This window comes from Aplidium turbinatum, chromosome 12 (assembly GCF_918807975.1).
Source record: "Aplidium turbinatum chromosome 12, kaAplTurb1.1, whole genome shotgun sequence".
Lineage (NCBI taxonomy): Eukaryota > Metazoa > Chordata > Ascidiacea > Aplousobranchia > Polyclinidae > Aplidium > Aplidium turbinatum.
The window spans coordinates 5,543,248-5,565,714 of record NC_137483.1 but is presented as its reverse complement, the minus strand read 5'-3'; the positions used below and the strand labels follow the sequence as shown (position 1 = coordinate 5,565,714).

Sequence of the window (22,467 nt, the reverse complement as noted above, 5' to 3'; positions counted from 1 at the left end):
CTACACCAAATACCCATGTTTCCTATTCTACTGGGACAGCAGGGCCAAGGATCAGCACTGGAACAAAGAAGAGTGGCCTCCAAGGCTCACCTTGACACCTGGAGACAAAAATATCATACGTGATCAGTTAGTTGATATCAAAAAGATCCTCTTGCCTCCTCTTCACATCAAACTTGGTCTCATGAAACAATATGTAAAAGCTTTGGATCATGAAGGAGAGTGTTTTAAGTATATATGTTATGCTTTTCCTGGTCTCAGTGAAGAGAAAAAAATAGCTGGGATTTTCAATGGACCACAAATCAGGCAATTGTTAAAGGATGAAAATTTTGTAAAATCAATGTTGCCATTCGAGGCTAAAGCTTGGAATGCTTTCGGTGCTGTTGTGAGAAATTTTTTGGGAAACAGAAAAGCAGAAAATTATAAAGATCTCTTAAGGGAGCTACTGCTTAGTTTTGAAGATTTAGGATGCAGGATGAGCATCAAAGTTCACTATTTGAAGAGCCATGCGGATGAGTTTCCAGAAAACCTTGGGAAAGTTAGTGAAGAACAGGGTGAACGTTTCCACCAGGATATTAAAATTATGGAGGAACGTTATCAAGGTCGGTGGGATTGTCATATGATGGCCGACTATTGCTGGAGTTTTAAAAGAGAAATTCCAGATGCTGCTCATAAAAGAAAGTCCCTCAAAAGAGCATTTTTAAGCTTACAAGTGAAGAGTTCATATTTTATGAAAGCTCTTTTTTGACTGTTTCTGAACTCGCCCTGCTCAAGTCCCTTTGAGTCAATCTTTATTTTGGTACTTTGCTATTTCTGTGTGTGTCTTCAGAATTTCTGCACTCCATTGGAATGTCAATGTGCATATTGTGTGAACTGTAGGCTATAATTCAGATAATACCTTGTCGCTGTCCTATCGACATGTTCGTCAGCATAATGTAGCGTTTGATGTTATAATGGTTGCTCTTTTGCATGCCTATTTTTTACTCCAAGGCATGAAATTTTAATAAAGACAACGCAAATTTGTGTGAATATAATATAGAATGCTTGTTTGCTAATTAAAGCTAGATTATTGCAGGTAAAACAGTGTTTATTGCATCAGAATTCCTTGTTTTGACAACAGAGGGGGGCAAAAGTTAATTTTTTTCAAAAATTAGGGATATTTCTTATCTCAAAAACGTGATGTGATAGAGAAAATCTGAGTTCATTTTCGGATTCAGCTCCCCAAAATTAGCTAAAATGAGTTGTCAAAACCCAAACCTGAAATTTTGTGTAGACCAGTGTAATCATTCTATTGCTCAAACTTTCAGTTTGATTGGCTTATATGTCTGTCCAAAAAACAAATGCATTGCTTCAAAATGCTCAAGAATGATGGGTAAAGTAATAAAATAAAAATGAATACCAATAAGATGATTATGAAATATTCAAGTAAATATCGTTTATCAAGATCAAAAATAAAGTTTCAATTTATACTTTTAAACTAACCAACTAAAGTACACAATAAATAATTAACATTCACTGTGACATTATTCTTCAGATATTTCTCCATTTGTTGTCAACAACCTCTTTGCATCAAACTATCTGATTGAAATTAGCAGTGGATATTTGTTGAGATCTGATCAAAATCTTTCTATGAATTGCACACGTCAAGGCAATCCTACACCTCAATGTGCATTCACTTTTTGTTCTTATAAATGTGTAAATATCACTAACATTAACAACGAATGCTTGATCAGTCAACCTTTCAGTGCTGGTGGTTGGTTGTCTTGCTTGGTTTATAACAGTGTTGGATCACATAGAAGTTCGACAAGGAACATTGTAGTCATTCCAGCTTTGAGTGAGTTAAGAATTTACAATAGGCTATATCAAAAATACATTATTGTAAATCCTATCAACTCAGTAAAACGTTCGTATTTATCTTTGGGTTTGTTAACCTCTGGTTTGACACCAAACCGTGTGATAACGAAAACTTTACACATGGTAGTTCTGATTGTGCTGTTCTTGCATTGATCTGTAATAATACAGTAAATCGAGGTAATTATGTGGTACCCTAATGATATATAAGCAATACGCATTTTCCAAAATTAAACGCTGAGAATCGCTATTGACCTGCCAGTAGTAACAGCACAAGGAGTAGACCAAGCTATTTTACTCCTATTAACACTACAACTACCAAAATTTTCACAACCTAGCACCAGGGATGGAGGAACCATTTTAAAAGTAGGTGGGCCTAAAGGCGCAGGAGTCAAAGTCAATCCAACTTCTTGGGGGCGATGCCCCCCAGACCCCTTTTGGCATTGTTGCATTCCTAATACTTTATATCATTTACACATTGAGTTTTCATGATTGCCTTTCCTACCAACAAGCGAAAGGTTTCCATTTTGGGGCCCAATTTGGCCAAAGCATTTACAAATTAGGTAAATTGCTTTATAGTGATAAAGCTTTGGAAGAGAGTTTGCTTTGTTAAACCATAGAGAAATAAAACATAGTAACCTTAGCTGGTTTAACATAGCCTACTTTATTACACTTGAAATTTTTTCCTAAAAAAGTTAATAATACGATCATTGAAAGCAATAAATTGTTGGGCAAATTGAGATGAGATCAACCTGATCGATCAAGTTTTTGTGAATGTGTTCAACTGTTCATCCTATAGTTCAAGTGCTCTTGGGTTAATCTGCTTTTTAAAGTCATACTAAAGGAAAAACCTGACTTCGCGATTTTCCACATTCTTTGTGTTTAACATGCTACCATAAAACGATTTTGAAAACAATTTGGCCCCATTGCGGTCTGATCACCATTGCGCGCGTGCTTTTGTCAGAGGTTTCAAAACCGGAATGGGCTTGAGCAGCGAAGCGTGCGATCATACAGTCTACATCACAAGCGACTAGAAATCAGCTGATCGGGCAAGAGTTTTTACTGCGTGACTTTCAAATTGCAGATCTTGTTCTTCAAACAGTAAATCAGCTTCTTTTACATAGATTCAACGTATTCAGGCCTTCAATCAATGTAAAATGAAAATGTAAAAAAACAAATTTTTGAAGGCAAATTCCACAAATGCATGTGAAACAATTTCAGTTAGGCAATTCAGAAGGCGTGGAGTAATCAGCATCTTTTACATGGATTCAACGTTTCCAGGCCTTGAATCAATGTGAAAATTCTTGGAACGCAACACGTTTGAACTTTCCAACCCAACGCGGGAAAACACTTTTGATAATGCTACTGGAGTCGCTTGTGACGTAATTCTCGAGCAGTTTTTCCACTTTCCTAACCCTAACCTAACCCAATCTAACCTAACCTAACTTAACCCTAACCTAACTCTAACTTAACCCTAACCCTAACCCTAACCCTAACCCTAACCTAACCCTAACCTAACCCTAACCTAACCCTAACCTAACCCTAACCTAACCCTAACCTAACCCTAACCTAACCCTAACCTAACCCTAACCTAACCCTAACCTAACCCCAACCTAACCCCAACCTAACCCCAACCTAACCCTAACCTAACCCTAACCTAACCCTAACCTAACCCTAACCTAACCCTAACCTAACCCTAACCTAACCCTAACCTAACCCTAACCTAACCCTAACCTAACCCTAACCTAACCCTAACCTAACCCTAACCTAACCCTAACCTAACCCTAACCTAACCCTAACCTAACCCTAACCTAACCCTAACCTAACCCTAACCTAACCCTAACCTAACCCTAACCTAACCCTAACCTAACCCTAACCTACCCCTAACCTAACCCTAACCTAACCCTAACCTAACCCTAACCTAACCCTAACCTAACCCTAACCTAACCCTAACCTAACCCTAACCTAACCCTAACCTAACCCTAACCTAACCCTAACCTAACCCTAACCTAACCCTAACCTAACCCTAACCTAACCCTAACCTAACCCTAACCTAACCCTAACCTAACCCTAACCTAACCCTAACCTAACCCTAACCTAACCCTAACCTAACCCTAACCTAACCCTAACCTAACCCTAACCTAACCCTAACCTAACCCTAACCTAACCCTAACCTAACCCTAACCTAACCCTAACCTAACCCTAACCTAACCCTAACCTAACCCTAACCTAACCCTAACCTAACCCTAACCTAACCCTAACCTAACCCTAACCTAACCCTAACCTAACCCTAACCTAACCCTAACCTAACCCTAACCTAACCCTAACCTAACCCTAACCTAACCCTAACCTAACCCTAACCTAACCCTAACCTAACCCTAACCTAACCCTAACCTAACCCTAACCTAACCCTAACCTAACCCTAACCTAACCCTAACCTAACCCTAACCTAACCCTAACCTAACCCTAACCTAACCCTAACCTAACCCTAACCTAACCCTAACCTAACCCTAACCTAACCCTAACCAAACCCTAACCTAACCTAACCTAATCCTAACCTAACCCTAACCTAACCCTAACCTAACCCTAACCTAACTCTAACCTAACCCTAACCTAACCCTAACCTAACCCTAACCTAACCCTAACCTAACCCTAACCTAACCCTAACCTAACCCTAACCTAACCCTAACCTAACCCTAACCTAACCCTAACCTAACCCTAACCTAACCCTAACCTAACCCTAACCTAACCCTAACCTAACCCTAACCTAACCCTAACCTAACCCTAACCTAACCCTAACCCTAACCCTAACCCTAACCTAACCCTAACCCTAACCTAACCCTAACCTAACCCTAACCCTAACCTAACCCTAACCTAACCTAACCCTAACCCTAACCCTAACCCTAACCCTAACCCTAACCTAACCCTAACCCTAACCCTTACCCTAACCCTAACCTAACCCTAACTCTAACCCTAACCCTAAAATGAATCGTTCTGTCGATCTAACGTCCTGTCGACCAAATGTGTGTCGACGAAATGTCCGGTCGACCGAATGTCTGTCGACCAAGTGACTGTCGACCAAATGTCTGTCGACCAAACGACCGGACACCAGAAATAAACGGTAGCTTCTTATAACATGTTCTGATTGGTTGGCGGTATCATCGGGATCTAGCAGAATTTTTTCATCTTAAAGTGGCTTCCATTTTGTTTATGTGTACAATATGTAATAGTGTTTCGATTGCGTAAACTTATTAAACATAAACGTTACTGACTCTATTGCGAACTTCAAAATGAACTAAATGCCATCATCTTGAAAATGACCATTCGATATTTCTAGCGTTAATTCAGTTTTATTGAGAAATGTTTTCAAAAGAAAGATTTCTGTTTCCTATCATTATTTGGTGAAAAATAGTAAAACATACTTATAAATTACTAAAAAATAACTTAGAAAAAAACAACCTAGGCCTACTTTTTCGATTGGTTTATTTTACACTGGCAAAATTTCAACAATCAAATTCAAACTTTTAAAACTATGGTTCCAGTGTGATTCTATTGCTTCTATCTCATTGTTGCATAAAATATTTTGATACAAGTCAGTTAACCACTGCCTGGTATCTTTATCAATGGTGTTGTATTGAATAATCAAATTTTGCCACCATTTCTGAATATAGTCGTTGGTTAAGAGCCCTCCTTTTTCTACACCCTTGATTCACTGACCATCATAGCAACTTTAAATTGTTTTTAAATCAACAGGAAAAGTGATTTTGACTGTTGCTGAAAGCGTTATTGAAAATAAAACTATCGCTTTTGGACGAGGTGAAGCCTTAACATTTACCTGCACTATTGATTATGCCATTGAACTGGGTTCTAAGTATACGTGGACTCATCCAAACATGACAACATATACGAGTTCGGTTTTGAACCTTTCATTATTGAGTCCATTTGACACTGGAAATTATACTTGTAATTCGGATGATGCATTTGGGGCATTTATGAGCAGTGTTTACATAGACGTTGTTTGTAAGTCTTCTTTTCTTGAATAAATAACATCTATCCTGCACATTAGTTTTAAGTATGTTTGTTTTTAACAACCTGTAAAAACTTTTAAAAACAGGAATAAAAACGTTAATTGTAATTTAAGTATGTTTTTCACTTACGTAAATATATTCACTGATGTCGAGTACTCTGAACTAAACTGGGAAATGTAACATCCTATCTTTTACGTGCAAGTAAAAATCATACTTTATTCTTTATTAAAATTGTAATTCATTCAAAAAATTGTTTAAATCGGTGTTTAAAAAGTATTGTGGCGTTTTGATAGCAGTTAAAATACCAAATCATGCAGCTGTATTCAATAGCTTCGAAAAATTTGCATTTTGTTATGATTTTTACGTCTGACATTATCGACAAGTATAGAAAAAAAATGCTTAATAATTCAATTTCTATAAATTAAGCCATTGGACCTTTAATTAAAGTTCAGATTGCTCCTGAGCGTATAGTAATGTTGAAAAAACATTCAAGTACGATTTATTTCAAAGGGAGAAGTTAATACTAAATAAACGTTTATTAGATACAATGTAGAATATTGGAAAAATATTTCTAACATACAATTGATCAATAAAATTTCAGATGCACCTTTCCAAGACAATCCTACTTCGTGCTCATGGCTTTTTGGTCAAAGCGGATCATGTAATGTTACATTTATATCAAATCCTCAGGCTGAATTTCTTGCTTTGATCAAAAACGCTTCTGGTAAGTTTGTGTCCACAAAATATAGAAAAAAGTCTTGATCTATTTCAAATCATGAGCTCTAGAAATAATTTACTTATCCATCTTTCACTGAAAATTCAGTTACATATACTGTGAATGGATCCCTTTTTTGTTGCTATGCCTTTTGGATAGTTGAGTATTAAACTTGCATCTGTTGTAGGCCTATCATTGTAAACCATATCCTTCAATGGTAATGGAACGTTCGTCATATTCCTTGTCTGACGTCGAATTTGGAAAATAAGTTAATTAATATTCAGTATTTCCGGCATAAAACAGCTCAGCTTATGTTTACAAAACTTACCGTTGATTGACAAGAGCGGTAGCATACATACTGTAAGTTAGATTCCAAGTTGTTATAGCCAAATTTTTAAAAGTTTGTTATAATACAATTTTAGTAAAGAGGGAATTTTCTTGAACCATATACAAAGAAAACCTAGCAACGACACAGTATATTACATAATACATTCAGTAAAAGTAAGAGTAAATTATAAATGGGCAAAACGCTCGGAACTTATACTATATTTTCACTTTGCTGTTTTATGCTAAATGCTTGGTTTATCAGTTTGTATTAAGTAATTTAAGAAAATGTTGTACCAACTATAAAAATCATTTGAGCGGATGTAGCCTATGGCTGGTACAAACTCATAGTTTTTCGATTTTGTGAATGACTTGTTGACGTGTTTATGGAATAGACAGATAAAACCAAGCAACCACACGGCATTTAACATCATACATTACAGTGAACATAAAACTAAAAACTACGAACGTTTTCGGCCATACTCAAGTAACGAAAATAACTGATTTTACAATTACATCTAAATTGAAAATAACTGATCTACCATGTCACGCCATGTGATGTGCCTTTCTCCTCTGCTTTGCAGTTTCATTCTTATGCATTTCGTTTTTCAATTCATTGTGTAGATCAGTTATTTTTAATGTAGATGTTATTGTAAAATCAGTTATTTTCGTTACTTGAGAAGGACTAACTTGAATATGGCTGAAAACGTTCGTAGTTTATAGTTTTATGTTCACTCTAATCTAATGTATGATGTTGAATGCCGTGTGGTTGCTTGGTTTTATCTGTCTATGGTTAAAGAAAGTCACCTCTCTACCAAAATTGTTTAATGAATATTTTCAAATTTTAGAAGTGAAAATGAAAGACAGAAAGATCGCAATTGTCAATTATGATCAAATATTTCAATTCATGAGAGATCAGGTACACTGGCGTAGCTAATTTTTGTATAGCACATTGATGCTGATACTTTTTTTTGAAAGGTAAAGTGAATAGAGATTTGTACTTTGAATTTACAGGCTATAATCTGCCATTTAGGGTAAGTCAATGAATCTTAAATGTCATAAGTGTACTTTATTTTTCGCATTGATTATGTTGTACCATGGCCACCTGGAGATGCGGCCTGATTTGTCACATTTTGCAGATTTTGATTACAGCTACTGCTAGTGCTTGACTGACATTTTTTGAGATGTTTTTACTTTTTGCGGTTTCCTAATGATATAAAACTTTTTTGTTCCCTTGGGAAAGTAGTAGCAAATGAGAAAAAGTAAGTTGAAAAACGCAAAACCAGACTGTTATGGAAAATTAATAGTCTGACTAAAATCTTCGAAATCGAATTTTCTTTGTTTTTCAACATGTGAGAATGTTAAAACCTATTGTGTCATCTGGGGAAAGAATAAAGAAAGCGTAAAAATCTAATTTTTAGAAAAATTTATTTAAACGTTCGCCCAAAGTTAGAAAAACCTGGAAATTTCTGCAAAATGTGACAAATGAGGCCGTATCTTTAGGTGGCCATGGTTGTACCTTCCCATCTATAAAATGCATTTAGGTGAGTGATCTTGACAATGGAACTTACACTTTATATTTAAAATCTTCCCTCTCACCATATAACCATACCATCACGTTCGATATCATTGTGAATTCACCTGATGGTCCAACAAGCTACACTCTTGTGGTTGCTCTATCAGTGACTGGTGCTGTGATACTAGTATTCTTGATTACTGTTGCTGCGTTGTACTGCAAAAGAAACCCTACCAACCAAACGAAAGGTAACGAGATTGCATTGGTCAATATTTGTTTTTCAATTCCCTTGTTATGTGTAGTAATGTTCTTATATCTAATCTAAGTCATTCATAAATAATTTTTAAATAATATTTATTAAAAATCATACAATAAGTCATCAATAATAATTTGCTAAATAATGTTTCAGAAAATGGAACGGGTAACGTTGCTTACAACGTGGAAGGTAAGCATTATATTGAGAAGCTTTAGTAAAAGCATCACAAAGACGTAATATGGTGTGTTGGTTTGGAGTCACGGCGTAACTATCACAACATTTTGGCAAGGGGGCCAAACAAGTACTTTGCACATGTAAGTAAGCCTGGATACAAATCGCGGAAGGCGGAGCACCTACAGGCATCACCAAAGAAAAAGATAAATTAAAATTAAGCGTTTAGAAGACATCTTTTAGACTAAATCTATAACAGTGTTTTGTCATATGATGATGAGTGTAAAATTTTTATTTGAAATGTTTCGGGGGATGGGGGAAATGCCTCCTTTGTTCCCTCCTGACTACGCTCCTGTGTAGAGTAAAATAGTAATGGAATAGAAGGACTACAACCTTATGTGACTTCAAATTAAATCAATGCATCTATTAAGAAACCGTTTTTTGTTTTAAAGAATGACGTAGAGTGGACACTTTGCTTCCATACGCGTTTAAACGTAGTTACGTAGGATTAATGCTTGTAACACGTTTTTACTCATACAAACAATAAATAATATTAATATTACAAAAAGTGCTCAATGCCAAGCAAAAAAGCCAACCAGAGCAAATTACATCAAATACAGTTATTTCTTTTTAAAACCTTTACAGCCTGTTTCACACTAAAAGGCAATCATCGGAAGGTCTTGAAAAATAAGCATAGACATTAAATTGGCAATACCTGAAAAGATATTAAACGTTACCTAATATCATACCGATCTTTACTTGTTATTGCAATATATTTCAAAGAATAGTCGTAATTAATCTTTTCTAGATCCATAATGCATTACTGTAGATAATGGAAATAGGTTATAGATCTGTTCATACTACTGCAAAAAAGCTATTGATTTGATGACGCGTAGGCGCTGTATGTTGACATACGTAATGACAATGCAGAAATCGCTTTTATCAAAACGCAAAATAAAGTTATTTTGCGTAAAAGTTTAAAACTAATTACAAATTTGTATGAGTGTAAAGTCCATAAAACAGAAACAAAAAATGTTGCTGCTGTGTTTGTGTTACTTGGACATGGTTGAGTTGCATTAAAACCGTTAAAGTTGAAGGTAATTATTTCAAATCGACACGTCAACAATGTTGAAGATCTGCTACAAGATACAAGATTCCAAACTACGACAAGCTGGCTGTCTAACTTGATTCCAATGTATCCTGCTAACCAAAGCATCAAAAAGCTAAGACAATCAAACATTTTATTAAAACAATTTATTCGTAAAGTTTAACTTCACACCGGTCTTCTTTGTTTCAGATGAAAATGGTTACGTTGAGTTCTTCAAATCTTCAAAACTGGGTTCAGCAAGAAAGAGTTCTCAATGCGTGGTATGTTATTTATAAAATAAAATGTTCACTGATCTGGTAGTAAGTCGAATTGTACCCATAGCTTATCATCTACCACGGTGGGTCCCTTCGGTTAGAGTAAGTCCCTCGTCTCCTTAGTAGGTATCCTCCATGTAAGTATGGTGTGTCTGCTGAGTGTTTGGGTGTTTGAACGGCTCCCGGAGCGGACGCATTAATGATGAGTCAGGAAACAAATCCATTTTATATGGAAAATTGTAAACCTCCAAGGTGCAGTTGTATCCATCTTGAACTCTGAGCGTTGCGCGAGAAAAAAAAAACGAATTGTAGTTATAAGTCATAAACTTTGCTTATTCTTTTAATAAAATAACATAATTAGCAAATAAAAAACTAAAGTAGTAATTTTAAAAAGTGTAATGTCAGAGAATTAACAATATTTGAATAAACTCTTACAGCCTCCAGCCGTATCTACGTTTTCTCGTTATGTAAAATCCATACAAGGAACAGGTGATATTTAACAAAAACAAAAATTGTTGTCTTAACTCAATTAATTAAACAAATACTAATTAATTTATTTTTTATTTTATTATAACTTATTTTTGTCTAATGCATGTACTGGATTTATAATGTAATAAACTATTTTTTTAAGCTTTGTGCTGTATTGTTGAGGAGCGATCTTCCTGTCGTCAGCACTACTCGATTACTCACTATAGAACAGCGAGCATTGCCTTTCGCAAACAATACCGGTGTAGCCTCCACACCTACCATCAAGACTTTTCCAAAAACACATGTCTCTGCATGTTTCAACATGTGTGTCTGCAATATGCGATACTGATGAGCCCAGCCCCATGGGTGAAACACGTGCCTATCGCTGTCAATTCTTGTTACACTCTACTGCAGAGAAACACATGTTTTGTGCTGTATGTTAGGCAAAATAAACTTTGTATGGGCTTCACACAAACTTAACGTTCATCTTATTCATATCTTAGTCAGCTACAATCATTGCGTTATTTAAAAACATCGCTTCTAGGTGAACATGGTTATGAAGACATCAAATTGCAACAAAAACGAATAGAAGATCCTTATCAAAACGTGATGACTTCAGATGTGAGTTGTTATTATAAAATATTTTCACAAACCACTATTTCAGTCTTGATTATGCAGTGGTTTAACTTATTTGTACATTACACAAAAACATATCCGAGACAGATTGAATGTACAAAAGTTTTTATGATCAATGATTTCGTTTATTAATTTTAGTAACTTTTAATAGGTAGCCCTGAGTTCGATTCCACGTCGAGTCATACCAAAGACTTTAAAAAGGGTACCGATTGTGTTCTTTCTTGCATAACGCAGTAAAGATAAGTCGGGTAATAATCTGGTGACATATCACCCTCTTCCAATTTGACTTGAGCCGGCATGGAAGCAGTACGGCTCATAAAATCACATAGGACCCTGTCAAGTAACCCATGTTGATGTGCAATCTGCTGCAAGCAGAGATAGCGAATGATTATTAACTTTTAATAACACACGTCACGTATTTTATTGTGAATCTATGTCACCATGATATGGCCGTGATAGGTAATGGGCTGAGGAAGTTGTAGGCACTACATATTCTACAGGTCTACCATTTACCATTTTACCCTGTTTTTGTAGCTATAGATTGAAAATCTTGAAATAATATCCAAAAATTGAATGTGTTTTAACGTAGTCAGTCTTTTAAAATATATTTATTTGTGTATTAGCATTTTAAATTTGTCCATTTATCTAAAGTATTACATAAATTAGTATGAGATACTCCTAGTATTTATCTCACAAACTTTATTTATATATAGTATAATTATGCAATACTAAGTTTATTTAGTCCCTAACCTAAATGAACTGCGACTATTTTTCGCAGGCTAAAGGGTGGCTGTGCATGACTAAACAAAAACATTTACTTAACTTTAACCGCTTGTTAACGCATGTATTTTTAGAAAGGATCAAATAACGACCCCAACTACGCCAATGATTCCAAAAATACTCAAGGTAACAATGTGTTGCTTAAATCAATCATAAGCTTACGATTTATGTCAGTAGAATATTGCTTTTAATGACAAATATTTTGATATGTATTTTATGTTGCCTTTTATACTATTTAGTTCTGGTTAAGCTTTGTGCCAATGCCAAATCAGTCTGGTTGTTGGCCAGGCGTTGGCCAAACTACATAGCCAAGTTATGAGAGCAACCAACTCATCATTCAGACATGCAGACTGCTTTCACTATTTACTGAGCAAACATGGTGTAGTCGTTGATTGGTTGGTCAAAGTCGGTGATCTGGGTTTAGCGTTATATTAGCTAGAAAACGAAGATACTACTTCCAATGGTGTTTGGTCGAAGTTCTCAAGACAAGTGGAGAAATCTTTGTGACGCAATCACGCTTTTCTCAGTAGACATCCGTTTCAACAAAAAAAAAGAAACAAGGCAAAAGAAACAACAATTCGAAAGTGACCCATCATGAAGGTTCTAGAATCAAAGTTCCTTCTCCCAGGAGCAAACGCCTCTTTGGCAAAAGTGAAATACCTTGAATTGACTCCGAATCGGTGTTGGTCGTACTAACTCTGCAATGGGGCTACCACACGGGCCCAGTTGCATGTATTTGTGATACCAAGCCGCAAACAGCGGACCATTTTCTTATGTGTTCCCTACTTACTACCCAGTACAGCAAGTGGGATCTTTCAGTATACAACTCCGTCGCAAAAGAATGTGTCGATCTATGGTGTATCAACAAAATTTAGAAGACATGATTGAAGAAAAAGTAGACACAGTCTAAGTTGATGACGCAGCTGTTGCCGTCAGTGAAAAAGTGGAGTCATGGCGAACTACAGATGAGGCCAGATTTGTCACATTTTGCAGCATTTTATTAACAGGCTGACTGAAATTATCAAAACAATGGAGGTTCTACAACTAAAGTTCTTTCAGAAAATATTGTAAGAGGTAGACAAAAATTTCCTTTATTGATAATAAGTATTTAAAGCTTTGTACAATAATCGTGCGCTTTCTCTGGGTTGATTGGGAGTTATTAATCGTCATGAATGCCAGTTATAATACGAAATGAAACCTCTATCGGCAGTAGTTTTCTCCAAACTACCAACATTAACGTAAACGGAGGAAATACACATTTTCTACTATGCAGTAGATTGTTTCTAATCTTTACTCTATGTAGTATGCACATTATGAAAAAAATAGTCTTGGGAGGGCCGTTGAGTGCATAATTGGGGCCCGCTACCAAGCCAAACTCCGGTCCCCCTAAAAGTTTCAATTGCCAATGCACTAATAAATATACGTAAAACCTGAATTTCTTTTTCACAAGTTTACTTTAAGTTCTGCATAATTAGTGCTAACTATTATCTTTTACATATGTCCTCACAAATAGTACAGTACGTGGTAAAAATAATAATCAAATTTTTAAAGATCATAAAAATACTAATCGTTATACGTTTGCCTGTAGAAATGGCAAACTTTAGAAAAGACCCTGAATACTTGGTGCAAAAATAACATACATCTTTAGCATACATACAACACGACTATACGAAAGTAATTGCCAATGTAGCAGCCGAAAGAAAGACCGTTGAATTGTAATGATAAATGTTTATGTTTAGTGGTAAAAAGACAAGGATTATCATGAACATGAAAAACTCTAAGACAAACTCTTTTCTTTTTTCAGCTTCGAAATGTAACACAAAAGCATGTTCCTGTTCGAAATCGAAAATTGGCTGTACTGATTTTTGTATATGCAGCTATTGCGAAAATGAATGGAATGTTGGCAATAGTCTGAGTGAGAGTGACAGCGACGAAGAACTTTTATCTGCTAAAGAATAACTATGTATTTTGTTAAATAAAAAGAAGAGTTCAGCAGATTTTCAACATAACGCTTCTCCAAATCCCTCTTCTTCTTACGATTTTTTATAAAAAAAAAAAAAATCGAGAATTGTTAATTTAAATAACTTAAATTCAAAGTGATTAGAACTTTTAAGACCTCAATATTATTAATCTGGACAAAAAATCTTTTAAAATGACATATAGCATGCCTATGTTTGGACCAATTGAGGTTTTTTCAAAATTTTGCCTTGGCGGATTTTCCCGATTTTACTGACTTTGGAAACCGAACGAAATCGGGATGTTGCCCAAGGTTTGGAAGGTGGCAACATCTCTAATATTGTTCCAATAGGACCCCTCTAATTATTTCTACAAAAAAGTTCCACTCAGTATTCCAGTATAGGTTGACTTTAAAAACCCACTTTCAGCCCCGGACTATAAATAATTCATCATTGTTCATCGCGATGTTCAGCACTTCTAGTTCTTACAGCATTTTTATAACAAAAGTATATTCATTCCTAATGCAGTAAGCCACATACTCAACATGGCACTTACGTTTGACACCAAGGTCTACTGAAATCTGTACATGCCAACAATACCAGGTCTACTAGTCACTCTACCAACGGATAATGAGAGAGGTGTTAGACAAAAACTTTCTAATTACTTTTATGTTAATACTTGTCACTTAAATACTTTTGTAGTATTTCAACTTTGTCTCTTGTTTTGAAGTTGTTCTTGAACTATTTGTGTTTTTTCTTCTTGCTTTTGTATGTATCAAAGCTTAATGAAGTCAAACCTGGTCAAATGCTGAGCCATTTGCAAACAACTAATATTTTATAACTTAGTTTGAATGCCTTTTTGCCACCAGAAAGTAGTCCGTCACCATGAATATGCTTAAAAGCATCTTCATTCATTTGTTCAACATCACACAACTGAACTTCGCTTCTATTTTCTTGTTTTTCCTTTTTTCGATGAATGAAATTTCCAAGAAAGGACACAGTCAATTAAATACAAAATTATAACTTTCAAAATTGTTTTAATGACCCTGATTAACTGTAACAGCAAAAATTCTGTAGCTAAATGGTGATTGCTATGAATTACATGGATAAAACTAGATAAAAGTATTCGCTAAGCACCTTGTTATAAGGAGGATTCTATAAGTAGGCTACCCCACTTTCGAAACTATGTTTCAGTCTTACACTTACCAGCAAAAAATAAATTTGTTGCTTCACGATGTTCGAAAACGCGTTTAATTAAAAAAAGCGATGACATTTAAAACTGTTTTTTTTCAATAGACCCACTTTTTAACATTTTTATCATGCATTTTTGTTTTTAAAAACATAGCTTCTGATTGTCAAGAAGCTGTTTATGGTTAATATGACACAGTGGTACCTTGTTTAGCAATTTTTGACGCAAAAGTGTTGTCACTGGTAAATTTGTTAGATTTGTTTCAATGTTAATATAATGTTAAGATTGACTTGATTTAGCAGTCTTTGACCCATTGTCGATTTGAAAGCATTTCTAACTCCTTCAAGCCTATTTATTGCTAGTAGATTAAAAAAAATTAAATAATGATGAAAGCTTTGTATAATTGTTTAAAAAGTCTTTTATTCTCAATTATTTTCTTTGCTCGACTTTTCATAATGATAGGATATAACTGATAGATAACCAATCTCCTTAATGATACCGTGTTATTAAGCTTAGCGATCTTTACTGATGCAAAAATCATATTGATATATCTTTAACGATTGAAAGGATGTCACTATAGGCTGTTACCAATGAGTTCAAATACATTTCTGAACTATGAATAAGTCTAACTATACTGTAGCAATGTCTGGAAATTTTATATTCACGGTAAATGTAAGACAAAGTCCAATTCTAAATAATCATTTCGTATATATAAAACTCCTCTTCAGTACAACTCTATAATCATTAATCAGCACATTAAAATTTGCAGCAGTTCAGTTAATGTAGTTGTTCAGTTTAGAAAAATGTTAAACAAAAATGACTGTGGCTATTATTCCCATACAAGGGTTGCCAAACATAGAATTCTTCACAATTTTGAGAAAATACTATAGGTTAAATTGCCTACTCCATTTTTTTATAAAGTGTAGCACACTGCAAAAACTTCATCCAAATGCAGTCAAGTTACCACAATTTTTCATAGATATTACAAAGTATTTGACTTGCGAAAACTTGAAAAGATCCAGTGTCTAAATATACTTGGAACAAAACTAAAGTACTTGTTATTTTTTATTACAGTGCAGTGTTAAACACTTGGCGTGCAGCAATTTAAAAAAAATGGGCATAAAAAGATCTGGGGCCTTGATTTGATTCTTTCAATTTTTATCATTTTCACAAAAACACTGGCTAACAAAACGTACTAGATAAGAGACAATTCTAATTTTGAATAAACCAAGTCATAATAGCAACCACAAAAATGACTGCAATCATGAATGACTGCAGTCAAGATAAAACATTCCTACTTGTTTGACATATCATTGGGCCATGTTAGCTAAAGCAGTAGACAAGGCACTCTAACAGCTGCAAGGTGTTACCGTATCTGCTAATCATACCCAAAGATTAAATTGGTGAATACCTAACCTATTCTGATATACCCGTTGAACTTCCCAGGTACTTTTCAATTTCAACTATCAACTAAGCAGCTTCAAAAAGAAAACAGACCCATTACTAGTGTTTTGAACTGCTGGACTTGGCAAATAGCCAGTTGAGTATGCGGGAGTGGCAAATAAATCATGTTTAGTTAACTCAAAGTTAAAATAACAATAATGCATGAGATTTTTATCAATCAACTGCTTTTAATTTTTTTTTAGCAATCGGTATCTGTTCAAGTATCCTGCCACATTTTGCCAGCAACTCAGACTGTTAATGATTAAAAAAAAGTGATAAATCAGGCCAGACACTAGAGTGGGCCATGGTGGAGCTTAGTTGTATCATCGTTCAGAGTTAGACTGTTTAAACCAAAGAACAACATAAGTTTTTCATCATTTGTTTGAAGAAACTAAAATAAGGGCAAGTATAAGTATATCAATTGCAAGGTGAAGCAATAACTGTGTTTTTTTTAACTTCTATTTGTGTAGACCTAGTATTGTAAAGTTTAAAGTCTATTTCGGCTTAATTCTTTATAAAGATAAATTAATTTTTATTTAGATGAACATGGTTACATGTCAATGGATGCTCACAAAGCTAAGGTAAAGACGAATGTTCTGCCTTTGTCATAATATTTAATTTCTGAGCTTTGTTTATTTGGTTGGTACACGGAGTTGCATATCTTATTATAGCCTATTTGTTAATGGCAACTTACGTTTATTTCAATATCATATGAGTAAATTGAGGAAATGTCACTACCTTAACTTTCGTAGTGCATGAAGTAGCCTACTCATTTGTCAAACTATACTTTGTTTTATCCATTAAAACTATGTGCTCCGCAACAATTTGTTCTGTCTCCCTAACATGTTTCATCTGACTAGACCGATCATCTAGACTGATCATCAACCGATAACCCAGCTATAGGGTGTTATTGCACGTAACCGGGCTTTGTCACTCGTAATTATCTGTTTAAGGTCTTCAACATATTATAATTTTTTTGCTTTGCTGCGGTGTTTTTACAGAATGCTCCACCTGTGAAAATAGAGACAAAGTATGAAACAATGACGCCTCAACCCGGATGCCAAAACATTAAAAGTTCCCAATCTCAAGAATGATGTTTACAAATCAAAAGTAATTGCCTCCGGAATGGTAGTCATTGATATATTAATCACTTTAAGAAAATTGCTGCGTAAACCAAAAAAAAACCTAAGTTTGAACTTGTTCAATTTTATTTCAAGTTAAAGTATATATTTTTGTTCTTGGAGATGCTTGAACGGTTCGTGTCAGTTACTTAATAACCGAAATCCTTGTAAAAATAGTTGTTTTTTTTCCTTTTTTACTCTTTCTTGTAGTAAAATGCCTACCTACAAGTTTCATCTTGCAATTTTTTGAATGGAATGTAAGCAACTTTAAATCAAAGATGCTAAAGTTGTTGATAAGAGAATTCCGTGACGTGACAGTTTATCGAACGACAATTTATCGAAACGACAGTTCATCGAAACGACTGTTTATCGAAACGACAGTTCATCGAACGACAGTTTATCGAAACAACAGTTTATCGAACGACGAAGCACATATGCAATGGAATACTCAAGGGTTAGGGGTTAAGGATTAGGGGTTAGGGGCTAGGGGCTAGGGGTTAGGGGTTAAGGGTTAGGGTTAGGGCTAGGGTTAGTTGTTATGGTTACGATTAGGGTTAGGGGTTGTGGTTAGGGGTTAGGGCTAGGGTTAGGATTAAGGTTAGGGGTTAAGGTTAGGGGTTAGGGGTTAGGGTTAGGGTTAGGGTTAGGGGTTAAGGTTAGGGTTAGGGTTAGAGGTTAGGGTTAGGGGTTAGGGTTAGGAGTTAAGGTTAGGGGTTAGGGTTAGGGGTTAGGGGTTAGGGTTAGGGGTTAGTGGTTAGTCAGAGTTAGGGTTTAGGTTAGGGGTTAGGTTTTCGATAAACTGTCGTTCGATAAATTGTCGTTCGATGAACAGTCATTTCGATAAACTGTCGTTTCGATAAACAGTCGTTCGTTTAATTGTCGTTCGATAAACTGTCGTTTCGATAAACTGTCGTTCGATCAAGAGTCGTTCGATAAACTGTCGTTCGATAAACTGTCGTAGTACCGAGAATTCAGGATCCCTTGTGTAGTTGTGGTCTTTCGCTGTTTACGTTTACATTATGTTGTAGAAACCATTACAACTCTTTCGTGTAGTTGAAAAAGAAAATTCTAATTAATGTCATAGTGATGATTCAATGCTGATGAGGAGGCTTTGCATTGAAAGAGTGATCACTTCAGTTATGATGGCAGTGTTTTTCAAGATAATGTTTTAATCACTTTTTAGCAACCATAACAATTTTGTTACTAAGTTACTCTGATTAGCATGAGTATATTATGTTATCATGTATTACACTTGTTATGAAGACGTTACTGATTGATACAAGCTTATATAATAGGCCTACAAAGCCATTGTATACATTTGATATTACTCAATGTTGTAAATTATCATTTTATTGATCAATATCGTTTTGTTACTTAACAAAACTATTAAGATGACGAAATTTGCGACAACACACAAAACATGCAATATACATGCAAACAGAATCAAAGATGCAGTGCTACAGAACGGGTAGCTAGGTAGCTAAAGCAGCAAAGGCAAAGTAATCATCAAGTCAGCTGCTCCTTGCGTTGTTGACAGAAGCAGAACCTTCGTCATAACTTTTCTGTTGTTCTTTATGACTTATGATGTCCAAATAATAATTAACTTAGTGTATATTTCTGAACCCATCCGTTATCGATTCCTATTATAAAAATGCAGCACTGTCATTACTGCGTGCGAACACTACACTTCATTTTACTTAAAAACAAAACACTGTACATAGTTTTTTTGTATAATAAGCTCACCGTACATTTATTCTTAAATGCTCGTGTTTTTTATTTTTATTTTTTTTGTATTGGTTGTAAGGTTCAGTTGTCCCCGCATGGCTTCATCAACTGCCAGACCTCCAGTTGCTTTATGTATGTAGATGCAACTGATTCTTTCAACTAATTTATCTATTTTAAACTCTTAGGTTTGGTGGCCGTGCTTAAATTTACTTTCATCAACGTATCCTTTAAATTTACATCGCATGCACGTTTTAAACTTCTTTGGTTTTGCCGCCGTTTACTTCTGTTGGTTTTATTCCCGTAAACTATTGGTAACTTCATCATTGCTGTTGTTTTCCGACAAAGAAAAATAAATTGAATTGAATGACACAAGAATGAAAAACTGCAATATCTCCCGGGCCTCCCAACAACATTTGTAGTTGTAATATATCTCCTAATGTGCAAGTTATTTTCAAAACATGAACAAGACCATTTCCATAATGTATTTATTTTGTAACTACTTTTTCATGTCTTTACTCAAAGTTAGACTAATATTTCGTATTGCAACGTCCTATATACTTCAATAAACATTTGCTGGTTGAAACAACTGTTTTAAATAGTTTGTTTATTCTATTTATATCGCAGACTACTATTTTTCGTGGAACTAATAATGAAAAAAGTACAATGTTATTCTAAGAAAAAAGTCTAAGTGTTGATTGGATGAATTCGTCCAAATTCAAAGTGGGCATTTTAAGCAAAAAAAGCACCAAAAGGGACGAAAATAAGTTAAGAAATGCCAAAAGATTCTGTAAAGCAAATGGCTTGTCAGTTTTTTTGTGTTTCAAAATTTACATTGTTGATTTGCATCGGATTTTTTGTTGATAATTTTTTAGAGCAACATCATTAATTAATATGAATGATTTTAAACCAAAACGATTTAAGCAAGTCCAATGAGTGAGAACTACAACCCAAACCGAAACTGACTGGCTTTGCTGTACAAGAGATGAGTATTGTGTATGGCATAAACATGGCATAAACAAAACAAAATTAAAAATTGGCATTGGTTTGGTTTACCTGGTGCGTAAACACTACGATACAATAAACGCATGCATCATCATCCAAGAATAAACTCTATGAGGAAATAGAGTGCCTGAACAGAGCAAACATCACTCTATAAAAGGTTGTCGCGTCAAACAAACTAGAAACCACAGTTTTAAAATTACCTACTGCAGTATAAGCCTAGTAGTAATTTGAATGGTTGGAAGAAACTGGAGTTTTTGTAAATCCTAAATAAAAACAAACTTCAAACCATGCCACCTAGAGTATTTTTTTAATTTCCTTGAACTTCTTAGCACATATATACCGAAAGCTATATATCATAGCAGATATAGCCGGTTTGTGATATGAAATCTATCAGGTTAGACTAAAACGAAACTACAGTAACGTGGCAGTTATTTAACACTAGAACGACGAGAAAACGGTCCATAGCCTACAGTATATTGTTAACGACGGAAGGTGTCAAAATCGACACTCTTACTAGAAGTCACGTTTAAAACGCTTATTTGAGGAGATAGTTTAGTGAGTTTTAAACTAAGCCAGGACAACAAAGTATGAGTTTTTAAAACTAAACATGCAGTTTTGTTGATAGAATCTTGACAGTGATTATTGCTGCGCTGCGCGTTGCTTACATTCAGTAAGTTTCTCATCACCAGTAGGCTACCACGTTTTCGGCAGGTTGGCTTCCAGAAGTGCTGGAAAATGGTTACAGTGTTATTGTTACCAGCTCAGTGGCCCAGTGGTTTCGCCTTGGACTTCGGTGCTGGTAGATCTGAGATCGATTCCATGTCGAGTCAAACCGAAGACTTTAAAAGCAGTACCGATTGTGTTCTTTCTTGCATAACGCAGTGAGAATGAGTCGGGTAATGATGTAATGACATCCTAAACCTGATATTAAATTGAAAATGAGCCCTGTGGCTAAAAGACCTTAGCTGTTGTAGAGCGACAATAAATAAAACCATAACATCATCATCAGTGTTATTGTTGCCCATCATATTTCTGTCGCCTTCTGGAAGATCTGGGAAGTTTTTCATAATTATGCTTTGTTATGTCTAATTTTTGCACTTTTGTCAAGTTGCAAGATAAACTCTTGATGGTTAATTTTGCTGCCAAAGGCAAGCAACTGCAAACGTACGTAGATCAGACTTTTTCTAAAATTCAAATTGCATGCCAGATTTGTCTGGTTCATTTGGCATAAAGCGAATAAATGCGCATATATTTTTCGTTGAAAACAACTAACTGTTCATCAATGGTTTGGCTTCATCCCAGTGTGTAGTTGCAAAGGGTGTTAGAAAGAAAGACTTGAAAAGTCTTTCGAATATTCACAAACTTGTTTGTTGCCAATCTCTAACTTTGTTGTCAAGTTTCAGAAATTTATTTTATTTCCACAAAAAAATCCCTTGGCATTGTGTCATAGGTATTTTAAACCATATTTCTTCTTCCACAAAAACTCAACCGGATAATTTTTGACGTATTACATATTGCAAAGCTATGAATGCTTCTAGTTTTTTCCTAAGACAATAAAGTTCTAGATTACCTTGGTTTCTCTTGTGGTTTGTTGATGTATATTTTTAGCATTGCATGATCATCGAACAATTCCCAGCTTTTCTAAGAAAGGAGCTTTAGCAATCCTAAATTGAAGAGCAGAGATGGTTGATCCAAGGATTTACATGCAAATGTTAGGTTGGTTAGGGCGGATGACTCTGGCAGACCACAGAATAATCCAACCCAGATAACAATTTTATCCGGTCCAGATCTTTATTAGATCAGGTACAAATCTGGACGAGATTCGGGAACTTTCTTTGTTTTTGAACATTGCACTGAACCTTTATACGTTCCTTCATCTTCATCAGACGAGCTTGACTCGTTAGGTTGTTATGGTTTTTCTTCACCAT

General features: G+C 35.1%; 1 long non-coding RNA gene across 1 annotated transcript; it reads left to right on the top strand.

Annotated features, from left to right (window-relative positions):
* The first annotated feature begins 11,264 nt into the window (after positions 1–11,264).
* On the top strand, positions 11,265–17,951 carry LOC145780864 (uncharacterized). Its single transcript, XR_014290677.1, has 4 exons — positions 11,265–11,309; positions 12,179–12,230; positions 17,232–17,272; positions 17,693–17,951. It is a non-coding gene; the product is annotated as an uncharacterized LOC145780864 (long non-coding RNA).
* Positions 17,952–22,467: the final 4,516 nt, after the last annotated feature.